The 27,018-nt window shown below is 39.0% G+C and overlaps 1 protein-coding gene and 1 long non-coding RNA gene across 12 annotated transcripts in view; one reads left to right on the plus strand and one right to left on the minus strand.

The window, feature by feature from the left end:
* The window catches only part of TPK1 (thiamin pyrophosphokinase 1), a 337,147-nt gene that overhangs the window by 72,803 nt on the left and 237,326 nt on the right, over positions 1-27,018 (minus strand). The gene's annotated exons all lie outside the window — the stretch shown is intronic.
* On the plus strand, positions 17,548-22,902 carry LOC116664848. The gene is made up of 3 exons (XR_004321332.1): positions 17,548-17,558; positions 22,361-22,363; positions 22,450-22,902. It is a non-coding gene; the product is annotated as an uncharacterized LOC116664848 (long non-coding RNA).

The following is a 27,018-nucleotide window of genomic DNA, read 5'->3' on the forward strand; positions in this document are numbered from 1 at the left end:
GTGGTTGCTGTAGGCTGTGATTAGATGCAAGGATGCAAATGGCAGTAAGTGATGAATGATTGATGCTGACCTTGTGTGTGTGTGCCATTCTGCACCCTTGGAAACAGCCTCTGGCCTCCCACAAGTCTGGCCTGTAACAAGAGGATGATCAGCCTAAAAATGTAGGCTCATTTTCTTTTCTCAGAGATGTCAGGGTCGGGGCAGGGATAAGGCACGGCTTAGGAAGACTGGAGCAGTTTTCCCTGGCCTCTGTCCTTCCCAGGTTTCACTATTTTGAATCAGATCATTGCTAGTAAGAGGGCCAGAGAAGGAGCCCAGGACCCCAGCATGAGGATTTAGAAAATCCAGAAAGTGCCGCGTTGCTGATTTTCTCATTCAAAGTGCCCAGGACTAAAAACTGGGCAGCCTAGGGGAGGTGCGGCCGATACCTCTAGAAATGCAGACAAGAATCACTGGCCTACATTAGGGAAAAATACTCCAGTGGTTCTGCATTTCCTGAAGTTTGGGACAGATTAAATAGATTTCCTAATGCTATTCAAGTAAAATGGTCATGCTTGGCATCATTCCAAAGGGGTGTGTGTGTGTGTGTGTGTGTGTGTGTGTGTTGAGCACAGACATCTTTTGGTCATGTTTATTAAGTATATTTGACTCCCTGAAGTGAAGACATGAGCAACATATATATTAGGGTGGAGAAAACAGAAACTCGCAGAAATAAATAAGGCTTCTGACGTGCAGACTGGTATGTCCAAGTTTCACTGACAGCATGGGAGACTTTTTCGATTTTTCCATTTCTGAATCCCTAGAACTTAACCCTGTGTTTTTAGCCCATCCTTTTGAATGGTAGTCCTACCCAGAAGATTCTAGCTGCAGTGAGGCTGTCAAGAAGACAAACACATTGTAATGACACATTGTAAATGACACATTGTAACTGACTATACTTCAATTAAAAAAAAAAAAAGAAGACAAACAAACTGATGGAAAGATTCCTTAGGACTTAGAATGCTGAGAAACTCATATCAGAAATGAGGCTGACTGAGGACCGACTGCATATTCAGCACTGTGTTCTCTGCTGGTTCCTGGGGTCTGGGAGCTGATAATCCTGTGCAGGGGAAGGAGGGAAACAGGAGTTGGGAGGGGCAGCATGACTGAGCACAAATAGGCCTGGAATCCGAGGACCTGGTCAAACAGTCTGACCTTGAGGAATCTTCTCTGTCTTGATTCTCTAATGTTTCATGTAACATTTATATCCTACTTGGTCAAATGCACATAAAATTCCCTAAAATTAAGTAACATTCACATATTCATGGAATTTTTGTTTACACATGTCTGAATCCTTCTAGTCTAAATTTTTCTAGAAGTTAGGGCTCTAAACCATAAGCTAAACAATAATAGATCAACTAAAATTTTCTGTATTTTCCTTATGACAAAGAATACATCCTACCAGAAACAGCTTTATATCAGGAAATAATTGAGGGAGGGGCAGTATTAAAAGAGTAACCTTCATTTTGGATTCAGTTCCAATTTCCACCTCTTCTTCATGCCAGAAGTTCTGAAATCGTAGTGTGTTTCAGGATCCTCTGCATTTTTATTTTACAAAATGATGACTGCCAGGCCCCCACCTACGTGGTCTGGGGCCCAGATATGTACCTTTCAAAAGCACCTCAGGAAATTATGGGGGAGAGTGGGGATGTCTTACATTTTCTACATTTCTAGAGCTCTATCAAAAAAAAATGATACTTGGCACATGAAAAGATACTCAACACTGCTAATTAAATGCAAATCAAAACCACAATGAGGTATCACTTCACACCAGTCAGAATGGTCCATCATCAAAAAGTCTACAAATAATAAATGTTGGAGTATAGAGAAAAGGGAACCCTCCTATGCTGTTGGTGGGAATGCCAATTGGTGCAGACACTATGGAAAACAGTATGGAGGTTCCTTAAAAAAAAAAAAAGCCAGTATGGAAAAACAGAGTTACCATATGGACCAGCAATCCTATTCCTGGGCATATATCCAGAGAAAACTAATTTGAAAAGACACGTGCACCCCAATGTTCACAGCAGCACTAATTACAATAGTCAAGACATGGAAGCAACCTAAGTGTTCACCCACAGATGACTGGATAAAGAAGATGTGGTATATTTATACAATGGAATACTACTCAGCCATAAAAAAGAATGAAATAATGCCATTTGCAGCAGCATGGAGACCTAAAGGTTATCATACTAAGTGAAGTAAGTCAGACAGAGAAAGACAGATGTCAGTGATAACACTTATATGTGGAGTCTAAAAAAGTGATACAAAAGAACTTATTTACAAAACAGAAAGACTCAAAGACATAAAAACCAAACTGATGGTTACCAATGGGGGGAGCAGGTGATAAATTAGGAGTTTGGGATTAGCAGATACACACTACTATAGGTAAAATAGATAAACAATAAGGTCCTACTCTATAGCACAGGGAACTGTATTCAGTACCTGGTAATAAACTATAATGGAGAAAATCTGAAAAAGAATATATATATGTATGTGTGTGTGTATCTATATATAACTAAGTCACCACTGTACACCAGAAACTAACACCACGTTGTAAATCAAATGTACTTCAATTAAAAATAAATGACACTTGGAAAAAAATGCCTAACTTTTATAGTGCCTTAGAGTTCATAGTGCTTCACCGTCCAGTATCTCGTTTAATTTTTACAACAACACAAAGACAGGAAAAAGAGGTATTGGCACCTTCATTTTAAAGCAAGACCCTAAGATTCAAGGAGGGCAGCTCACTGGCTTTCCACAGTTGTCCTCTTACTAGCAAAGCATAGTGATATTTACTCATTCACATACAAGTACCTGAACACCTGCTTTTGTGTAGGCACTGTTCTAGGTCTTAAGAAAAATCAGTAAATTAAAAGAAAAAAGTTTCTCCCTCATGGTGATTATGTTCTTGCAGGGAGAGACCGATATAAGCCATAGATATACTGAATAAGTGAATCATGAAACTAATATAAAATGTAATACAGTCTATTCAAAGTAACCACAAACTTAAACACCACATCTGACAAGGATTATCAAATGACTTTTTGAAACAAACAAATGGGCTTTCCAATGAATTACTTCAAGAAAAAACAAAACACAACACTCCGATCCCTTCAGGTCTAATTAATGGAGGCTTAAGTATATAATAGCATTTAGCAAACCCACAATGATTTTTTTTAATGTAGCAACAAAGTCTTACTGCATGTCCACAGTGAACACTAAACACACACGCACACACCTTGATTCCCTCCTGGCTGCATTATTGGAAGTGCACAGAAGTGGAGTCTCCGTTATCCCATCTGTTCTGTAGATGGCACTGCAGGTCCAACAATGATCCTTTGCTCTGAAGTCTGGCTGTCACAGCTGAAGTATCACACTGGGTGCTAGGAAAGCCACCGTCACGCTAAAAGCAGAACTCACCCTGCAATGGCAGGACACAACTCTAATTTGTAATTTAATTAAAACTTTCCTTATAAAGTCTTAGGTCCCATTAGGTCCCACAGAGGCTGAACTGCTGAAATAACTCTGTTTAGGCTGCTGTCTCTCTTTTTCACTTTGCTGCCAGGTCCAGTATAATGTCTGCTCCTGAAGTGGACAGATGATTTATTGATAACCCGACACGTAATAAATCATTCCTGAGAGTTCTGGGTCTGACTCAACCCAAAGAATGCCTTTTCTGGCATTTGAATTCTACCTCCTAACCCAGGAAGTTAAGCAATTTTCTGCAGGGAGGTAGATTTAATGTCTGCTGAAGGTAAAGGACAAAGGGTTAAAGACAGAGGCATCATACAGCAGTCAGACCATGACATCAAGGAGGGCAAATCCATCATCTCGAGCTGAAGCAAGGAACTGCTGTTAAGTCGGTTAAAGTATTTAAGAAAGAGAGAGGTCAAGGCTTCCAGTCCTGAAACTCAGACTTTTATTCTATTTCATACTGACTGACTGACTGACTGTCTGGCTAACCTTTTAGCCAGGGTCACCAATGGCTAAAAAGATAGAACCGTAGAAGGACGGAGGGGCAAAATAGTTCAAACTATGCCGCAGGATCAGATGACTACTGTTCTCCTGACGCCTGAATTACACTTGGTTTTTTTTTTCCAGCTTGCATACTAGGCTAGGTAACAAGTCACTGCTGATCAGATGTTCAACAAGCATGTTTCATTAGACTGGCCATTTCGTCACAGGTAAATCCTAAAACGTGGGAGGATGGCCAAGTGTGGCAGTTAATCAGCATGGCCATTCAATTGTCAAGACCAAGTTTCTTGACAGAGGAAATTTCGTCATCAGACTGCTGAAAAGACACGGCTCCCTGCAGTCCGCAGCCTCTTGGCTGTTACGCTCCGTCCTAGAGGAGACGCGTTGCTGAGCTCTTCCAGGTGATGAACGTTAGGTCACCTGTGCCATCCAAGTTGGGCGGCCTCTCTTGCCCTCTGTCTGAGCCGGTTACTTTAAGGAGCTGAGGCAGAGATGAGGTGTTCTCTTTCTAGCCCTTCCTTGGAGCTTGTTGCTTTAAGCAGTCACTCATCCTTCCTGTCTCTATGGCCAACTGAACCTTAGTGACAGAAACAGCGAGTGAGGGATAAAATACACAGACAGATGTTTCAGATCCAGAAGCAGTGAGGGAGCTAGAATGATGAGAAACCACAATGACAATCTGGACAAAGAGAGCAAGAAAGGATGTAATACATCAGTTCTTCCTGATCCACAATTCCTCAAGCTGATCACAGTGATTCGACTTCTCAATTATCTAGGAGTTGAGGGATTCAGAGGAATCCAACCAGGACCCCAGGGCTCTCAGAATCCCGGCGCGGCAACAGTCTGGATCAGAAAACCAACAAACAACCCATCCAAGGGCTCTTCTTCCCGATATCCTAGGCTGTAGTGAACAGCTGTGGGGCTTGTTTAAAAGAATTCCCCCAATTTGCTATATGTTCAGTGTATCATTTGATATGATAGGTTCCACTACTCGAAGATCACATGTGACATATTTTATGGAAAACAAATTTAAGGTACAACTTTTGAGTGATTCTGTGATTCAAGACCTGTTATTCTGTGCATTCCTAGCAAGCAGTTACAGTGGGGAAGCTGCTCGAGAGAGAATTCTGCTCTTCTGCCCTCCAGCTAAAAGGAAGACCGTAGGCTATGGTACATGTAAACATAGACCCCAAGCATATTAGTTATTTTTTCGTCCACTCCTGTCTTTCCTAGGCAAGTATTTGTCTTCATGCTTTAAAGGATTCTCTTAATCCATGTTGTGACAAAAGTCTCAGATGCAAATCACAGGAGAGATTCTAATTTGTAATTTTAAAAAGGAACATCCTTAACATGATGGCAGAGTGAGCTTGCTGGAATGCGAAAAAATCATGATTTAAGAAATCACAATACACTGAAATTGATGGTAGGGGTAGAGGAATGTATGGATATTTTTGGAGGTGGAGTTATACCACTAAACAAGTATTTATTTTTTGAAATGGGAATCACTCGATGGCATATAATCTACTTTTAGTTGTTTCTGAGAAAACGAATGAATGTGTTCATTCTCGATGGAAGAATAACTGCCTGCACTTATATCACAGAGAAGAAGGAATCTGCTTTCCCCCTTTTTTCTTTCCCCCACCTCTACGTATGTACATTTGTATGTCTGCGTGTGTGCTGGGGCTGTGAACACCTCCCTGGACACTGATCAGTTTGTCCAGTGCCAGTTACAAGGGAGGCCTTACCTACGACATGCCCTCTAGCTGGAAGCAGCAGTGTGGGCTACGAAAGCAGCAGGAAGTGCGCCATACGAGGAGCACGTGTTCACCCACTACTGCTAGTGAACACAAACACGTTCTCTTTCTACAGAATCTCCCCAGGTTCAGGCCTATGTTCTGTTATCCAAAATAGTGCCTTTGCAAACTTGAGATCTTATTGCTTTTCCTATCACCATCATGAAAGGTTAATTTTACTTTAGGTAGGAGGTGGGACATGAGTGGTAAGTGGAGTTTGGAGTCAGTCATCCAGAAAACAATCTTAGGTCTACTGCTTAAACACTTTGTGACCCCAGGCAACAAAGTTGCTGTTTCTATAGCTCAGCTTTCCAACCTGTAAATGGTACTTGACTCTGTTGGATTATGTGAGGCAATTCAAAGGAGGCACTCAAAAGAGTTTCTGATAAATACGGAAGCACTCAGTATTCACTTGGTATTACTAGCTATTATTTCTTGCAGAAAAAATTAAGAGGCCACAGTAGAGTTGGAAATACACACACACACACACACACACACACACACACACACAATGTTATGAATGTATTATTCACTCGTCACTACCAGCCATAATTTCTTGCGGGGGAGGGGGGCGGAGGATTAAGCAGCAGCCACAGTAAAGTAAGAAATATATATACAATGTTATGAATGTATTTCAATGACTTAAAAAGAATTGTAGGTGATTTAAGTCACTGTATGTGATAGCATTTGTATTATATGTCATTCAAAACAGTTGTTTAACTTTATGGTTTAAGGTTCTAGGTAAAATTTTGGTTGAACAAAGGGTTTAAGAAATTTAAGAAAATGTTTTTCTTATTAAGAAAATGTTTAAAATCCTATGCTAACATAATTTACCTTTATCACATAGATTTAAAACACATGAGTAGCAGTGTTTGGGGGCAATGGAATTTCCTCATCTGAGGCCTTTCTAGTATGCTGATTTGATGGATTCCTTCTATAAACAAGGGCAAAGCTATATAGCTAAGATTTTGGCTTTCAAGTGGTTTACAAAGCATTGGACTGGGTACTGTACTTAGGAAACTGCTGACAGTGACCATGACACTGAGAAGATTGTTTTAGTCACAGACTTTAACTGAATTAAAACCCCTGAGAACATGACAGACCTCTGCTGGCACAAGGCTAAACATGGCCTTGAAGCTTCAGAAACTTAACATGTTCTTAATATTCAGGAAAAATGGATATTCAGTTCTCATGGAAGTACCCCATTTCAGCTGCCCATTTATGATCTCAAATAAGACAGAAGTATAATTTATTATTGTTATTACATTGACTTGGTCATTGGAAACATGTTATCAATGTACAGGTTAGAGCCTCTAATTCTGAAATAATTATCAGCCAATTTCACAGTCGTTAACACGATTAAAATTATGCCTATGTTAGCTGATTCACCCTCACAAAGCAAACTTTGTTTAGATAATACTACATGCTACTAGATATATTATTCAAATTTCTTTAAGACTTTTTAGTATAGGAACTTTGATACAACTTTTCAATAATGTATGCAGAGTGAGGGAGAGGGAATAAATGATTGATGGGCTGTTCCTTATAATGCTTATTAAAGGTCCTGATTTGGTTGGTTTCCAACTGTTTTGGCTCAGAATTAGGAATTCCAGTTCTGATGATGGCTCACGTGTACTGATTAGAAAAACATCTCACAGAGCTATGAAAAAAGCAAGCTAATCACCAGAAACACAGTAGTGATCAAACAGTATTTCACACTGAAAGTTTCTGAAAATTCTCCTTCTCAATTCATGGTAAGACATACTCTCTTGAAGAAGCATCAATGAATAGTAGTACCTACCTAGGTACATGTTAAAATACATTCATTATCCATGGGTAATATTTGAATTCTACCTCTTAGTAAAATCCTATCAACAGCAGCAGGTGACGTGCAACGCAGCACAGTGGATGTGTGCTCGTGGGTGTGTAACTGTGATGATCTTCTCATGTCTCCAGAGCTTCATGTGCAGTGTGTGTGGCCCTTTAAATTCCATCACTTTGTTTTAAACAAAAGAATGGTAGGTAACCTGGCTGAGGCAGAACTACAGGGCAGAATAAATTACAGAAATAGAAATCTGCCGCATTTCACAAGGAGAAAAGACACTTTCAGTTCTGTGTTTGCTGTAAAGAACCAAGCGATTGCGCAAACCGTATCACTGAAGAAGAGAATGTTCTCTTTCATAAGCGGACGTGGAAGTTGAATTTGGAATTTTACAGGTCAGTGGCACCTTTTGAGAAATAGAATGCAGCTGACCCTTGAACAACCCAGGGTTAATCCGCCTCTGATTTACAGCCCGTCCTCCACATCTGTGGTTCCTGCTCATCCTTGGATTCAACCAACCACAGCCTGTGTAGTCCCGCAGCATTCACTACTGAAAAACATCGGTATGGAAGTGGACCTGGGCAGTGCAAACCCGCATTGTTAAAGGGTCAACTGTAATATGTTTCATATAGTCATCATTTTAAAACATGTCACTCAAAGATCTTATCCCTTTAGAATGAGTGACAAATGCTTCTTTTGAATGTTTATTCAGATAACTAACAAAAGGTTCCAGTTTCATATATGGCTTGATTTCTTAAAGGAAAAAAAGGTCTATTTACTCTTTCTCTAACCCAACCCAGACAATGATTCCAGGGTCATCTTTGTTAAACACAAAGGTGATCGTTTCCCTCCTCTGTTTTAATCTTTCCCCACTCCCTACAGAGTAAATCCAGACTTCCTCCCGTATTACAGGGTCTGATCCCATCTACACTTCCAGTATCATCTCTGATCTTTCCACCACCTCTGTGCACACTTCAGCCACATAAAAGTCCTTCTGACCTGTGATGACAAACGCTCGCAAATGCTGCACCATCATCCTGGCGTGGACTGTTTCTTTTTATAGTTGCTCCAAAAGATTTCAAAGATTATTTGTAACTGTAACATATCATAGTTTCCCAAGAGAACAAATTAGCATACAAATAATGAGCCCTTGGCGTCAAAGGAAATATTCAACTACAGGGATATATGCACTTACTAATAAGTTACAAATTATTTAAACCCTGTGTGAAGAAGTATATGTTTCTCCAAACTTAAAAAAATAAACAATAACAAGAAAAAAAGCATCTGACTTCATCCAATTTCACAGCCCTAAGGCCAAAGAGAAATTACTGTAATAACAGAAACTCACAGAAACACATGGACATCATAACAGACTTAGCATAGATTTAATATTTTCCCCTGTTCCAAAAATCAGGTTGATGTATTTCATATCCCTACTCTCCTGGTTTTACGGTTCTAGGCAATTCTTTTGATTATTTTTGTTTTCAGGCAGGGCTGCCAAGTCCTCTTCTGAGCGTCATCTGTTCCATAGTCAAGTCCCCTCAGTTCCAGCTCTGGCTCCGCTGCCAAGCTCCCTTTCACTGCCTTGGCATCAAAAATGAACCGCTGCCTTACAAGAAAGCTACCGTGACAATCAGTATGTGCGGGGCAAACAGCATTTCCTTAAATCCGTCTCCTTTAAAAAAAAAAACCAAACAGGCAGAATATAGCCTCAGACATTGCAGGCCTTTAGATGATGGTTGTTTCTGCTTTTGATATCTCTCCCTCCTCTTTCGGGCCCCCTTTCCTTTATTTATCCAATTATACAACCGTACAATGTGTTTTTAAAGTATGCAAGGACATAAAATACTGGGATTTTTGTGTCTGCGGTTCCCATGATGAAAATTAAAAGATCTGATAAGAGCTGGATATAACTGAGTAATAATTCTCATAAATACTCTAAACATACCCTATAGTCTACAATCGAGTGAGTATATTGATTCTTAGAACTTAAATTGCCTTTCCACACAGTATCAGAGAGGTTGATAAAATCTTCGCACGTATTTTAGGAAAAAGGTTGGCAACTTTCAAACTTTCAAGAAGTTTCTGCAAAATTATGTCAGCCTCTCCAAAGCTCTTTTCTAACAATTTAATCAGAATCACTTTTCACTCCCTCTGGGATCCATCTATCCTTTGATAAACTTACTATCTACTTTTCCAAATCAATGAAACCAATCTGTACTTTGACTGGAATTTGCTGTTTTCTAATCTAAATTACTTTGAGAAGGCCAAAGATGTGGGGGATTTGCTCTCATCAAAGGTATAAGGCACAAAGCAAGGCATTATTAATACTTCAGAACACACATAACAAAGGAAATCATTTAGCACCATTTCAGCTTGTTCCCCCACTTAGGAGAGTCATGCATATTTAAATGAATTAATTTATTTTCTGCAATTTGCTCTTTAAGAGCTTAAGTGGCCATTTGCTGTTGCTTATTTCAGGATCCTGCGCCCTTGTTCTCTGAGTCACAGACGTAGAGCTTGAGTGCTCCAGGTGTATTTATGTTCCCAAAGCACTTTAAATTACCCATTAGGAAATCCAATTTCCTATTTATAAAACTCAGAAGTGATTTTCCACTGCTAACTTTTTCTTAATTAAGGACAGAGGCCTATATTCACAGTTGAATTTTTGGTATTACATTTGTCATCAGCTCTTTGACAGCCAATATCTTAGAATGTCGTTAATATTAAAATCAAAGATAGTCACTTAAGCTGCGCCTTTCTTGGGTTCTCCTGGGACTGACAACTGGGGTACACGTAACACTCACCACCGCAATAACCGCCACCACCTACTGCACACGCCGCCAAGCACTGCGTCTGTGCTATCTCACTTAACTCCTCTGACAGTCCTATGATGTGGTTACGATTTTCTCCATCATTAGTTCAGTTTTAGAGGTGAGAAAATGTAGGCGCAGAGAAGTAAATCACAAGGTCGCACACCTAGTAAACTAGAGAATTTCTTCCAAGTTTTCCACTCATTGATGAGCGTCTAAGTCATATGATTGTGTTTTAGAGGGTATAGGAAGGACTGGGACCCAGTTTCTGCCTCTATTTATGACCTAGTTATGGGAAGGAACCTAAAGTAATTATGCAGATGTTACCATCCAAGGCTGGAGTGCCTTTAAGAGACACTCCCCAATGCTTTGAAGATTCAGAGAAATGAAAGATTGCATCTGGTTAAAGGTCTAAATCTTCAAAGGCACTAGCTGCTTTGAAGGAGCCTAGCAAATAAGGTGGGATTCAGAAAACGGAAAGTGTGGATTTCAGGGCATCAATAAATGGCCCGTGCCAGGGCACTGGCCTTGAACTGTGAATGACTCTGACAACAATGACCCTGAGACTGTGAAGGATGCAGTTTTCCTGTGGCTTGAGAGCCTGTCATCCACTGGGAGACTCCACAGATATGGGAAATTCCTGGATTTTGGACAAAGCAGAACTGGATCATAGTGATGAACAGAGTTCCTTTAAGACTTGTGTGTTAAGGGGTCTCTCAGAACACATCTTAGCTAGTCAGACTGTAAAACAAAAAGGAGATCTCCCTTGGCAAAAATTATCATTTTAGATTCATCTCACGTGTTGTCTCTGCCTCCTTCCCGCCTCGTCTGCATCACTGAACTGTCAGGCTGTTCAGGCGCAGGAGCAGTGAGGCTGCGATGCACTTCTCTCACTTTCTTCCCCTGCTCAGACCTTCTTTATTAAAAATTTAAGCATGGGCGAAGTTAAACAGAAAACACTGTTAACTAGAAAATTTCAGCCACAAAACTAAGTAATTCGTGATTGCCATAACAACCAGCGGTAAGGCAGTAACAGTGCTGCATAGACGAGGAGGCACCAACAGGCGAGGGTGAATGGAGGTACAATTTCCATAACCCTGACTCTCACCACCCAGATTACTTTTCAGTCCAGGGAAGTCCCCTGAACGTCCAGTGAGAGGCAGTATTTTTAGAGTGACCTTTAACCTGCTTTAATCAATTAAAAAAAAATCAACCAAAATCATGAGTACTTATAAACTTAGTTACAGATTACTTGTGGCATAGTTTATAATTGATGGAGACCACGTGGCACCGGAGAATTGCTGCCCTAGGACATACTTGCCCGTCATCAGTGGCCCCAGTCCACCTGGTCCACTGTTCCTCACTAGAATTCTTGTAAGGAGAAATTCAGAACTGATGAATCCTTTATGTTCAATAATTAGTCCCTGCTGTGGTCTAAAACTTATTCAGCAGTTCTTTCTTTATTTCTTTTTTTTTTAACACACTCTCCTTGATAGGTATTTTAAACTTTCTAAACCCTAACTTTAACCCAGTGCTTCATCCACTGAGGCTGTGGCTGACTTACCGGTAAACATTGTGCAACTTAACATCAATCAGTGCCTTCACCCGTGAGTATCTTCACCCTGAAACCTAATTCAGCATCTCTCGTTTCTGGTTTAGAAGGTGGACCTAAGCATCCGTCTCTCTAAAGCCTCCCACCGCTGCCCTGGGGCTCCTTCCGTCTCCTCAGGGCCGGCACCGCCACACCTTCCCCATCGTTTTCCCATTTTTCCCATCTCTCCTGGGTCTCTGGAGTTTCTTGCCTCTTTCTGACTTTCAACATTAATAGACTTCTTTTTACTTTGGACATAGGGCCTTCTTTGTAACAAAACTCCATACCTATATTTTTTTTCTTGTATCACTGATCAACTTCTTCTAAAAGGCTCAGTAAATCTGCTGCCATGGTGCTCTCAACATGTGTTCACTTCTTCTTTAACCACTTTGAAGCATAGAAATACGGCTCTTCTGTATTTTCAAGAGTGACAAAAGTATTTCTTCGGTGAAATCCAACCATTTTAACTCTCTTTCGTGTACGATCCTACTCATTGCTCAACTGTTCCCTCTTTCACTTTTTTTCAGGATCCACTATTTCTTACCAATCTGTCAATAGGACAGTTTCCCAAGGCTAAGTAACCACTTCCTTACTTACTTTTTGTTGGTAACAGTAGAGAAATGCATGTTGTTATGAATATGAAAAGAAGGAGCAGCTTCGACAAGGAATCCTGTTATTTCTCAAATCAATTAAACATCCAGTGTTAAAGCTGTTACTAAATAAGATGGAGAGCAACACGTACGGCGCAATAGAGAAGTTTACCGTCTAGTTAGGTGGGTAAAATAAAGAGGCGAAATAATTGGAACAAACATAAACCCAATTCTTATTTCTATAAACTGTAAGAATGCCCTCTAGGACAGTAGAAGAATCTGAATGAGGGTTTTTCTTCTTTTTGCAAAGCAAATATTAGAAGTTTCCTGAATAAAGACACGATAAAAAGAGAACCAATTTCATGTGCCTTTGCTTTTATAATGATCTTACCCTCCAATTACAGTTTTATACTATTTTCAACATCTGTAAGAAGGGACTAAAAATGAAATCCTTTAGACCTGGCCTCATGCTCAGAGCAGTAAACCAGTGGCCCAGAGAAAACCATCTGGGGAGCAGTGAATTCACTGGAAACTCCAAATCTTCAACACCGCAGTATTTCTACAGTTTCACTCCTGTACTGCCCACTCCTTAGACAGGCCCCTCTCTCAACATGTACACACACACACATACACACTCTCAAAAACCATCTTTGGTAATATTCACATTCTAAATGGCATTCCTTTGAACCATATCAACCCCTGGCTGTGTTTACAACCATTTTCACCCTTAAAATTCAACTTATCCTTCATTATTCTAATTGTTTTAAAGGTTTATTAGAAAGAACTCTAACTTCAATGTCTTTCACCATAATGCAATTGACTCTGTGTCCCATTACAGAATTTGCATTGTGAAATGTACTTGTTCATTTAAAAAAGGTTGCTAATTACACAAAACACGCAGGGCTGTATTCCAGAAGGCTAGGAGGCTCAGACGACAGCACCAAATCCTGGAGGCGAATGCCTTCTAACAAAGAGAATAAAAAATCTGCACCAGGAATGACAATAACGGGTACACACACTGAAAAGCCACACAACACACTTGGGCAAATCAAAGGCAAGAAAGAAAAATCACATTTAAATAGTTAGGAAAGCTGCACGGAGAATGTGATTTGAAATGGCCCTTGAAGATGAGTAAGATTTCAGTGGGGGTTAGGGGAGAGGAAGCTGTTCACGGGAGAACATATTCTGAGAATACTGGGGGGCAGGAGCGTGTTTTACGGGGTGAAATGGCACATGTGTTGGGAACGCAAATGCTTTTCACAGACATTCAGGAGGAGAGAACAAAACAGTACAATTCTGCTGTGAAGAACAGAGAAGAAAGACAATGCTGGAGATGAAAAAGATTGAGATCATTTAGTTCAAAGTCACTCATTTTAAAGCAAAGAGAATGAATACTCATGGCGGGGTGAGAGCCGTGCTCATTTTTACATCATAATTGCAGCAGCAGTGAATCAAGATGAGGAGGCCAGCATCTCTGTCTTTGCTCACTTTGTCCAGATACCCACCCACCTTGGGGATGTATCCTTCTGTAAGAGGGAAGCCTTATATACTTAATTCATCTGGTAATTAGCATGAATCATGCAAGGAATAGGAAATAAAACCTAATCTATAGAATATCAGCCTTTAGTGGGGTGCAGGTCAACTGAAAACACCACAGGTTTCAATTTGTATTTTTCTTAATTATCTGTCAGATTTAAATTGCCCAGAACCTGTTTTTCTCCCCTGACAGACTTAACATGGGTATGTTGCAAATAAATAATTCCCACCCCGTGGTTAAAAATAAAAATTGGTTATCAGCTGTAGTTAGTGAAATCAGAAAGCCTTCTTGCCTTGATAATTTTTCCATACACACAGACATGGAAGAAAAGCCAGATCTGAGAAGAGATAGTTGGGAGAGACAAGTTGTTAATTCGCAATTTAATGCAATCGAGAAAACAGGTAAGTGAAAAAGGCCGCTGTGATTCCTCCAAAGTGAAACCTTGCAGATAAACTGAGAGGCAGCCAAATTGTGATGCAGGCACTGGGGCGGCCGGGAGGCCACAACACGACTAATAAATCATTAGCAGGAAGTGTTCCATTGCTGCAGCCAGAGCACCCACCTGTCTCAGAGTAAAAGGAGAAGTAATAGTCTCCTGCTTCTAGCCTCGCTGTGCTCTTTGGAAGAGTGAGAACCTCCAGCAGGAGATTTTTAGAAACTGTAGTGATAATGCAGGGTGTCCTCCTCCACACTGCCCAAAGCCACTTCCGTACAGTGAACTACATCATACGAAACCTACAGGAGAAGAGGATGCCCAACGCGACATTGACCCCGACCCAGCTTCCAAACAAACATCTCCCGAGTCTGGTCCTGCTGCTGCTTCCCTCGGGGACGTTAACTGCCACCACGTAGGGAATGAAGGAGGCAGCTGTCTCCGTGAAAAATTAAGCTCCTGGCATTCATGATCTGGACTCGCCTATTTCTCTGTGGCTCCGGCAGCCAGTTTCGGATTGAAGGAAACCTGCGACATCATCCACCAACCCTCTTTGTCTAGATGAAGAACCCATGGGATGTCCCAGGGCCACATAATCCATTCGTTCCAGAGTCAGGGCTTGAACCCTCCTGCCATCTTTCCTCCACATTAACCGCAGTAAACAGCTGCACACAGTTTTTTCCTTTACATTTCAAGGGAAACACGAGGTACAAACTACACAGAGAGAAGGTAAGTTACATGTTATACACTGAATCTCCAGAGAGTTACTTTGTCACGTGGTTTAAAGCGCTGATTTGTTTCCTTTTGGGGCTGCTTTGTCATCTCAAAGCCAAAAGATCTCTACCCACTCTTGCCAGTTCCTAATACACATCTTGAGCTTGAGAACGTCCTTTCTCTCCATGTAGTCTGTACCTTGAGTATCCCTTGAATTATAGCAAAAGCAAATTATGCAAATAGTTCTTCGCTATAAACTTTATTTGGGGCACACAGACTTTTTCAAATGCAGGTGCTTCTATTTCAGTCTGCACTTGGGGCATTTCCCCAGTTTGATCTTCCCTTCTTTTCATTTAAGCTTAAGTGTTCTCTAAATATTTTCAGCTTTTTTTCCCCCTTACAATTTGGCCTCCAAGCAATCTAGAGGACAAAGTGGCAGCTCACTGCTGAGAAACCTGCATGCCAGCTAAGCCTCCTGCAACCAAGCCCTCCTCCCTTTTGATCACTGTTCTTTTCCATCAAAAACCCTTCTTTAACTATTTACCCTCTGCTGTGAATGCTAAATAAATCTTCTTTTTCTTGAATCCTTACCACAACTACTTTTGCGAGCCATGATGAATGACAACATTTGGTTTATAATCATCCCAGAAATCAAGTATCACAGTGAGCAGAGATTATACTTCAATTACACACTCTTCAAATCTGCATGGGTTCTGATGTGTGGCTCAGAGTGGAAAGGAAATGTCTTGGGTAGGGCTCACATCATGATTTTAATTGCAGAGGTGTTAATTCTGTCTCCTGTGTCTTAGAACTGCCCACTTTCTGGAAAAATTCTACTTTCTTTTAGAAAAAGAATTTTGAGGTAGGTTACTTCACCATGTCCAAAGCTTTTAAGAATAGATTTGTAAACGACCAGGGACAGGGTCCACTTTTTGTGCATGGAGGACTAAGTTAGGAAACATGAACATGAACATGAACAATTCATGTAATATTGTGTGTCTCAGTTTCCTCATCTATAAAACGAGGATAATAATACTGACTCTGCATTAATAAAAGGGTTGATGATATACCTGAATGAGAGTGAGTGTGGAGACAAGGCAGGTAGGAGAAAGGACTATGCAAAACACAAAGCAGGATATTTGGACCCAGCAGAAAATTCTGCCCAGTGAGCCGCTCTCATAGTGAAAGTTTATTCACCTGCCCCCCTTGATTGTTTCTCTACAATTCATGTAACGACCATAAGTTATTGCCTTCTTGTCTCACTATATTAGCTGGATGGTCGAATGCACAGGGCTCACATCTGAATCAGCACAAAAGTGAAAACTGGAGGAGGGGAAATGGAAAGGGACTCCTGAGCTTACACCAAAGTCATTCTCATCCATCAACTTGCCCACACAAATACTGGGAAATCAACTCATTTGAACAACTTGGGAGGCAAGCCTGAGTTATAATAGTGTTCTTGAAATGCAGGTCAATGAAAAATTGGCCAGCTCACAAATTCCCATTTGTCATATTCCCTACAAATGCACGTTAATTGTTTTCATATTTAAATGCCTGGAATCAACCATAACAAATGTGTGTTGTCAGGTTTTTGGGAGTTTTCTAAAAACAAAACAGGATGATTATGGCATATAGTAAATTATTGTTGGTTCCTTGTGTTCTCAGCAGAATCACAAAAGGGTAAGGACTTGAGAAAAATCATTCATGTCTGGTTCAAATCCTATAACACAGAAAATAGAATTAGAGCTGAATTAATGTAATATATAGTATTTAATACAAGTTTATAGTAGACTGTATGTCATTAGTCATGTATGTCCAAAAATGTATTATTTGCTTACAAGTAGAATGTTTGAAAATCCTTCAGAATAACAGAGTCTAAAAAAAAAAAATCTTGTTCCTCTTTGTATTTTTCCCTCAGAGAAATAATGTCTACTGGTTATCAACCTCCCCCTCACCCAACTCTGCTTTTTCATAAAAGCTGGGTCTCACAGTTTCCATGACTATCATTTTGTGCAAAGATTCCTCAACGCAAAAATTCAGAACTTATCAAAAGGGACTGTTCTGTGCTCTACAACCCCAGACTGACCAAATGTATGTCTATAACAAGAAAATCCATCTTGCATTACACCACAGTACAAGTACATGCATACGGTGTTGGTGTTTGCGTGTGTGAAAGGGGCGGGAACAGAAGTGCCATCAGCGTAAGGAGTAAACCAGAACTTTGCTGGTTCAGTAAATCAACGTGTGCTCAGTAAATCAGTGATGCCTGTTTGATCGATCGTTAAGGATCTGTAGAGTCCCGCGAGTCTAATAATATGTGACTATAAAAACGACATAAGAAAGAATCAAGTTTTCTGCCTTTTGTTTTTCACCATCTTAAGTCTATTTTTTTTTTTTTAACGGCGGTACGGGGGCTTGAACCCAGGACCTTGTGCGTGCTAAGCACGCACTCTACCACTGAGCTACGCCCATCCCTGTTTTTCACCATCTCAATCAGTCATCAGACTGCTGCCTGTTAGTGGTAGAAACTATCAGTTTCTCATAAAAGTGCAGCCTCAAAGGCTAAAAAGGAGAAGAAATTTTAAAAGGATAGAAAGAAGGCACATGTCTAATCTGAGCCTGATTACAACCCACAGCACCCCAGAGCTTTAGTTCTGGCCTCTGCAAACCCTGACTCCCCTCATGGGAATCTCCCAGGGATCAGAATATACACTGGACTCGACCTGACCACAATCCTTGGAGAACAGAAACCAGAGTGAATGGAAATTGTCACCTTCACTCCCTTTGTGGACACCAAATAATTCATGCCCCCGCAATTTGTTTTGTGTTTGTGTTTAAGTCTTTACCACAAGTTAATCTGAAGTCAAGGTGAATGAGAACACTTGAGATTCAGTTTCTCAAGGACAATATAAACCATCTTCACACTTGAGTTTGCAGAGTAACTGTAAAGAGTCACTGATGTAGTAATAGTATTCAGTATGTATTATTCCAAAAAATACCTGAATTTATTGATTACAAACTTGATACGAAACGCTGAATCATGGTCCCCAAAATGTCCACAATATAATCCCCAGAACCTGTAAATAAGGTACTTGCGTGGCACGAGGGATTTTGAAGATGGGATTAAACTAAAAAATCATGAGACAGAATTATCTTGGATCACCCAGGTGGTCCCAGTGTAGTCACAATTTCCTTAAAAGAGGGTGGCTTAGAGTCAGAGTCAGAGATGTGACAATGGGAGCAGAGGTCAGAGAAAGAGAATGTGACGATGCTATGCTGCTGGCCTTGACAGTGAAGGAAGGAATCACCAGTCAGGAAATGTGGAACAGCCTCCGGAAGCGGGAAATGGTAAAAGGGATTCTCCACTGGAGCCTCCAGGAGGAATGCAGCTCTGTCAACACCTGGATTTTAGTCTCCTAAGACCCATTTTGGACTTCAACCTCGAGAACTATAGATAATGAACATGCTGCTTTAGGCCCTCATTTCGTGGTAACTTGTTAAAGCAGCAGTTTGGAAATTCTATGGCTGCAAACTTATACCATGAAAATTTTAACAAACATGGTTATATTTTTTGATCTACCCACCAAACAGCACACATTTTAAGTTTACTTATCTTTATACATATTTGAGTCTATTATCAAGTATCAAAGTTCTCCACAGTGCTACTAGTGAAGGAACCTAGGAGGAAAACCCCTGGGTTGAGACCCAGAGAACTGAGTTCCAGGCCTAGGAGCCAGGTGATTTGTGGAAGTCACTTTAGATCTTAGTCACTTCACTTGAAAATTCTAAGTCTAGGGAAACAGTGATGTGCCCTTCAACAAGGTAATTCACAATGATCCTCTGAATCTAAGTAAAGGAAGCAGCATTCATACAGTCTGGCCTATGCATCATAGAACCTGACATTTGCTGGAACTTACTATCAAGGATGCATTAAAGAATCAAGATGCAGTTATCAACAATTAAGATTTCTTTTAAAAAATAGATCCCATTAATAAAGAAAGTAATGTTCTGCTATTTTCGTGATGTCGTCAAAAATAGAAGAAATCACTCAGTGCAGCCTAGAGTAATGAACTCAGGACATACTGTTACACTTTAATTTTACCAAATATTTGAAAATATTCAGTAATGTAAGGCTTCTTTGAAAAAGCTCTGTGAAAATACTTGTCTGTAATTATCATTCTAAACTATATAAATAAGTGTAATATTCTAGGTACAGCTATTATGAAAAATAAATCTTTCACTCCTGTTCCACACATTTAAATTTACATAAATTTGTGAGAGAACTTATTCTTTTCTTAGGTTTGAAAGATTCTTAGCTAGAAGTTATTATTGAATGGAGGAGGATCAATATTGGAATTTATGGCTAGCACTTTGCATTTATAAATAAAAATGACCTATGAAAATATTAACAAGTTTTCTAAATTAATACAACAGCAGTGAAGACGCAAAGCCACTGACGGCTAATTAAACACAGGAGGGGGAAAGGCTTCTCCTCTTCCATATCCATGTGTAGGGAAAAGTGCTTTTTAAAAGAACATTTAGAGACTGAATATAATTTTTATAAATGAAAATTCTTCCCCAGCAGCTTGTGCCTGTTAAATGTTCAGTGACCTACTCTTCCCCCTTAGAAGGGCTGGCCAGTCTCAGTTATTTATGAATTAGATGCAAGCTGGCCCTGTATGTCTCATTCTTTCCTCCCTCCCCTCTCTCTGGAAGCAAGCACACAAAAGGGGGCAAGGTACAAGACCCCACCGATCTCTGGATGGGAATATACCACAGGTGTCTCCTGCAACCAGAGCTTCCTCTATCTGGTGTCCTCCCCAAATCTGCATCCTGCTTGCGACACCTGCTCTACTGGTATTCTGCTCTTGCTGCCTTGGCTGATTTCCCTTGAGTTTCCCACTTGAATGCCTGGACTTTAAGAGTAGATGTCAGTACTACCCTGATAATAAAGCCAGTCAAAAACGTCACAAGGAAAAAATCCTACAGAACAATGTGTCTTAGGAATATGGGTGTAAAAACCCTAAACAAAATACTAGGAAACTGAATCCAGACACACAGACAGAGTTGTACATCATGACCAGGTGGAATTAACCCCAGGGGCGCAAGTTTGCTTTAGCATCTGAAATGCAATTAATGTAATATATTATTATATCAATAGGATTTTTTTTAAATCACACAATCATCTCAATAGACCAAAAAAAAAAAAAAAAAGCAAAGTTCAATACCCTTTAATGATTAAAATACACCCAACAAACTAGGAATAGAATAGAATAGAATTTCCTCAATCTGATCAAGGAAATTTGTGAAAAACCAACAGCTAACATTATACTTAACGTTAAAGACTGGATGCTTTCCTCCTATGAGCAAGAACAGGACAAGGATGTCCACTTCTGCTACTTTCAGTGCTATCTGATACTCAAGATTGTACTGCAGGTTCAAGTGGGACAATTTAGCCAGAAAAAGAAATAAAAAGCATCCAGATTAGAAAACAAGTAGCAAAACTATTTCTATTTACAGATGACATGATTTTGCATATAGAAAATCCTAAGAAATCCACTAAAACACCATTAGTACTAACAAATAAATTCAGCAAGGTTGCAGGATACAAGATCAAATGATATAAAAACCAATTGTATTTCTATATGCTTGTAATAACTAATCCAAAAATGAAATTAAGAAAATAATTCCATTTACAAAAGCATCAAGACAATTTAACACTTAAGAATATATTTAAAGGAAGTACAAAACTTATACTATGAAAATGACAAAACGTTGCTGAAAGAAATTGATCTAAACAAATTAAAAGTATCACACATTCATGGGCTGGTAAATCGAACAATGCTGAGATGGCTTTAAAGTCGTCCCTCAGTATCTGGGGGACACTGGTTCCAGGACCTGCCATGGATACCAAAATCTGTATGTACTCAAGTCCCCCAAGATACCATGTCAAAGAATTCAACCAATCATAGATCAAAAATATAGTGCTACATTTATCGAAAAAAATTTCGCATATGTGTGGACCTGCGCAGCTCAAACCAGTGTTGTTCAGGGGTCAAGTGTACTTCTCAAAGTGACCTAGAGTCAACACAATCCCTATTAGAATCCTAGCTGACTTCTTTGCAGAAATCAGCAAATTGATTTGGGCCATTAGTTCACACCATATACAAAAATTAATTCAAAAGGGATCAAAGATCTAAATGTAAGAGAAAAACTATACACTCCGAAAAGAGAACAAAGAAGTTAAATCCTTATGACATTGGATCTGGTAATGAATTTCCAGACATGACACCAAAAACATAATCAGCAGAAGAAAAAAATAGATAAGACTCCATCAAAATGAAAAATTGACTGTCCTTCAAAGAACACCGTTAAGAAAGTGAGAAGAAAGCCCACAGAATGGGATAAAATATTTCTAAATCTTACATCAGATAAGTGACTTGTATCTAAAATATAAAAAGAACTCCTACAACTCAGCAATAAAAAGAAAAATAACCCAATTATAAAAGGGCCAAAGGATCTCCACAGAAGGTACACAAATGGCCAATAAGAACCTGAAAAATGTGTTCCACATCATTAGTCACCAGGGAAATGTAAATCAAAACCACAATGAGGTACCACTTCATACCTACCAGGATGGCTAAAATCAAAAAGTCAGATAAAAATAAGCATTAGCAAGGATGTAGATAAATCAGAACTCTCATACACTGCTGGTGGGGATTTAAAACAAAGCAGCCTTTAGAAAACAGTTTAGCAGCTCCTCAATGATTAAACATAAAGTTACCATACAACCTGGCAACTCCACTGCTAGGCATGTACCCATGAGAAGTGAAAACATGAAATGTGTACAAGAATGTTTACAGGAGCATTATTCATAACAGACAAAAGGTAGAAATAATCCACATGCCCACTAGTAGACAAACAGATAAACAAAATGTGATGGAATACTATACAGTGGACTATTTGATCATAAAAAGGAATGAAATACTGATAAATTCTACAACATGGATGGACCCTGAAAACATGCTATGTGGAAGAAGCTAGTCCCCAAAGTCCGTATGTTATATATAATAATTCTGTTTATATGAAAGTCTAGAATAGGGAAATCTAGAGAGACAGAGAATAGATTAGTGGTTGCTTAGGACTGGAGGGGATGTGCATGGTGGGAAACAGAAGAGGGGACAGTGGGTGGAGCTGAAGAGTTCATGCTTCTTTTTTGAGGTCATGAGTATGTTCTTAATGTGACTGGGAATGGCTGCACAGATCTATGAATATGCTAAATACCATGGAATTGTACATTTTAAGTGGGTGAATTTTATGACATGTGAATTATATTTTTAAAAAATGCTTAAAAATGCCATTCTCTTCCAGCTCAATTTACTAGTACTACAATCAACTCTTGCCTTCTAGAAGAGCATCTAGTCAGATTTCTTTGGCTTAAATGGCTCAGTCATGGCCATGATCCTTTTTAGACACAAAGTGCATAGTTCAAGGACAGCCCTTTGTGAGACTTTTTCCAGGATACAAATGTGGAAGAGACATCATCAGATCTTTGTCGCAGGGCTGCCTCTGACCTACTGTGCATAGCCAGAAGTTAAGTGGTGTTGTGCAATAACACATTAAACCATTTCTTTTATTAAGACTGCAACAGCTTGTGATCCTTTAAATATCATGGGTGGTTACAACCTGGTTTCTTAAAGAATAACTTTTAAAAAGGTAAAATAATGACTCATACAAATATAAAATGAACACATCCAAGATTTTATCTGTCATTAATTAATAAGAAAACTAGTACAATGTAAAAAAGTGGTTCAAAGGAGACTAGAGTGAAGGACAGACCTACTTAGACAACCAGAAATGCTCAGATAGATTTGCTAATAGATGGAAAATCAGCTGTTTCTATAGGGTGATAATCCTTGGAGTATTCACAGAAGTTCAACGGACTTGAGTTATCCCATATATTATGATCAGCCCTTTATCAGTTAACTTTTAATCCCATAGAATTGCGAAGTAATCAAAGACCATGGAAGGCTAAGTGTCCTACAGAATCAGACAGTCTTTGAAGGCCCCTCCTCACCAGGCCTAACAATCCGGTGAAAGATACACAGGAAACTTCTCGCCCATTTCAGAGGCTTCTGTAATTTTTCATGAGAGGGTTAAGAGAGTTATGTCTATGCGTATAGTCTGATCATTTCTATGCTATTTGACCTAAGATATTTTATCAGTTTTAACACGTACATTTCCCTCACATCTCTGCAATTATAATTAGAAGCAGTTTTTCCCCAGTGCATCTAAAATAATAATGCATCTTACAACCAATGACATCTTGGATATGATGAAATACAGTCATTTCAACCAACTGTAAACTTGAGAAAATGGTTTTGGGGTGGGAAACTGTACCTAGCATCTTCCTTGGGGCAAAAATAATTAATTTTTAAAAAGTCATTCTTATTTTTTTATCACCTTTGACTCCTAAACCCTGTGTTTTATGTAAAAATTTTAACAATAGCTTCAAAGTCAGTCACTGATTATCAAAGAACTAAGATACAAAAGATACTGTCCTTGAGTCAGAGAGGAAATACTGATGTCATAGTTTCAGAGCACTATTTTTTTTTTAAAGCAGTGGAATAGAAAAGAAATAATTAAAATAATAACCAAGACATTTTAATAATACGAAACATCTCACATACTAGTGTCACAAGTTCACAAAGGTTACAACCTAGGTGTGCACGGCTATTGTTGAATCATGACAACTGACTACACTTTGTGAGGCATGATGGAGTGAGAATTAAGAATTAAGAAAAGTTCTCACTAAAACTGCATTAGTAGAATGTGCAGCTTTTTAGTTTTTTTTAATAGATGCCTGAACTGTTCCCTTGTTAGGCTGGCACTTAAAAATCCTCAGAGAACTCCAGCAGAAAATCTTGGTACCTGTACACACTTATTACAAGTCATCTCCATAGAGATGGAGAATCTTTTCAAACTGTTTTCTCAGAATTTTTTTTTTCCTTTCAGAACTCTTTCACTTGGGCTAGATTTGAGTCTCCTTCAGTCACTGCTATGAAATTTTTCCATTCTGTCATTTATTTCTATAATTCTTTGAAAAAATGTATTCAAAGGAACAATGGATGCATAATTTCAAGCTCAATTTGAGTGTTATGAATCAAAGGCCTGAACAAGTAGAGGGCAACTCCATTTAATATTTTTCTTATGCAAAAGTGTAGAGAAGATACTTCCAAATTACTTTTAATTTCCTACCATTACGTCCTCTTTCCTTTCTTCTTCGCTTTCTTTCCTATCTACGGTTTTCCTTTTTCTCTTCATCCCAAGTTCATTGTAGTGATTTTTTAAAAACATCAACTTATTTTATATGGAGAGCCTTTTGTTTACTAATTGGAAACAAGGAAGAATAGCACTGATGACTTTAGTTCAAATTTTGACTGCATCAATCCATAATAACGTGAGTTTGGGCAAATCACTACTTGAGCCTTGTCTTTAACTGAAAAATGAGGGTATCAGAATCGATGAACTACACCAATGATCAGAGCTGAGGAAAACCAACTAGGACAAAATAAAAGTAGCATTTAAACATACTGTAGTAACACTACAGAGTGTCACAGAAAAACGTAATGTCTAAAGAGTGGACAGAGTTAAAGACAGATGATGAACAGATAATTAGTCTGACTGTGGATTCATCAACAGCAACAACAGAAATCCCAAAGAGTATGGCTGAAAGAAAAAGGAAGTTTTTATTATATATGTAGTTAAACTGTTAATCAAGATGGCGGACAAAGAAAAGACATTTTTTGATAGACCTAAGAGCAGACTCCTAGTCACTCTTTCTTTTTAATTTTTAAATTTTTATTTATTTATTTTAATTAATTTTGGGGGGGAGAAGGTAATTAGGTTTATTCATCTATTTATTTCATGGAGGTACTGGGGCTTGAACCCAGGACCTCATGCATGCTAGGCATGCACTCTATCACTGAGCTATACCCCTCTCCCCATTCTTTCTTTCCTCACTGACACGACCTGGGTTTTATTTGGGGTGATTACATCCTTAGACAGAAAATTTCATGTTCTAACCTTCTTTGCAGCTCCATGGTTATTTGATAGTTCTGGCACTGAGGCAAAAGATCAGATGCGGGAAAGACTTCTGGGAACACTGGGAATCCCTGATGCCTTGTTTTCCTGCTGCACCTGCTACCCCATCTCCCTCTCTTCCCTTTTCTCCCTCCTCATGCTGAACGGGGGAGCATGGTGGCTGGAGCTGCAGCAGACATCTTATGTTTTGAGGCAAAGTTTGAAGAAATCGCAGAAACCCTGCCCTGTAACTACTTACTACTGTACTTTGTTACATAAGGGGAAAAAACTGGCATTTTGTTTTTTAAAGGTACTGTTTCAGTTAGTCTAACTGAATTGGTTACAGATGAAGAAAGCAAGCTTGATGACTAACAAAAATATGACTGTTTATAGAAAACCCAAGTGAATCTATAGTCCCATTTTTAGAAGCAATGGAAACATTCAGCAATATATTAATACACTATACTGAAGTCAATTGTATATCTCTGTATACCACCGATGAACTCAGGAAATGTAATTTTTTTCAAGATGTAATTTACAATAGCAGCACAAAATATAAGGTTTCAAGAAATAAATCTTACATAAGAAGTACAGGATATTAAATAAACAAAATCTTTATATTATTGAAAGCAATTAAAAAGTTGCAAGTAAATGGAGAGATAAATTATGTTTATGGATGGGAAGACTCAACTTTATACAGATACTTTCTTCCCCAATTGTTCTTTTCTCCCCAAATTAATCTATAAATTAAATATGATTACAATAAAAATTACAATGGAATTGAGTGTTTATGACATTTGTCAAGCTAATGCTGAAGTTTATGAAGAAGAGAAAAAAACCAGGAACAGCCATAAAATTTCAAAAAATCAAGGTTAGAAGACTCAGCTTGCCACATTTCAGTATTTACTATAAAGCTTCAGTAATTAAGGCAGTGTGGTGTCAGTGCAGGAAGAAGAATGTAGGTCAAGGGAAGAAACTAGAGATTCAAGAAATATACCCATGAATATGAAAACTTATGGTATATCGCAAATCACTGGAGAAAGGATGATAAATGATGCTAAGGCAACTGGTTATCAGCAAAGAAAAAAATTAGATCCCTAACTCATATACACAAAAATCGATTTCAGGTAAAAGAAAAGACCTAAAAGAAAACATTAAAACTAAAATGTGAGAACATCTTTATGACCAGAGGGAATGGAAAAATGACTTATGACACAAAAATTCACCTTAAAAAATAAGACTGATAAATTTGACTACCTTTAACTCAATAACCTCTCTGCATACAAAAGCACCATAAACAAATGGAAAAGGCAAAGTACAGCTGGGAAGAAGCTCATTAGGATCTGACGAGCTCCTAAGAATTAATAAGAAAGAAACGAATAGTGCAAAGGTTAAAAGGGCAAAAGCAATTCACAGAAGAGGAAACTCACATTGCTAATGACTCCAAAAAGTTGCTTTCCCTCATCGGCAATCAGAGATGACAATGAAGTGTCATCTACACTCATTGGACTGGCAGAAATGATTAAATCTGACAGTACCAAGAATGGGGTGAGGACATGGAGCGCGGGAGCCCTCACATACTCCTGGAATGAGAGTGCACGGGTATAACCACTGTCAGAGCCATATGG

This window comes from Camelus ferus, chromosome 7 (genome assembly GCF_009834535.1).
Source record: "Camelus ferus isolate YT-003-E chromosome 7, BCGSAC_Cfer_1.0, whole genome shotgun sequence".
Classification (NCBI taxonomy): Eukaryota; Metazoa; Chordata; class Mammalia; order Artiodactyla; family Camelidae; genus Camelus; species Camelus ferus.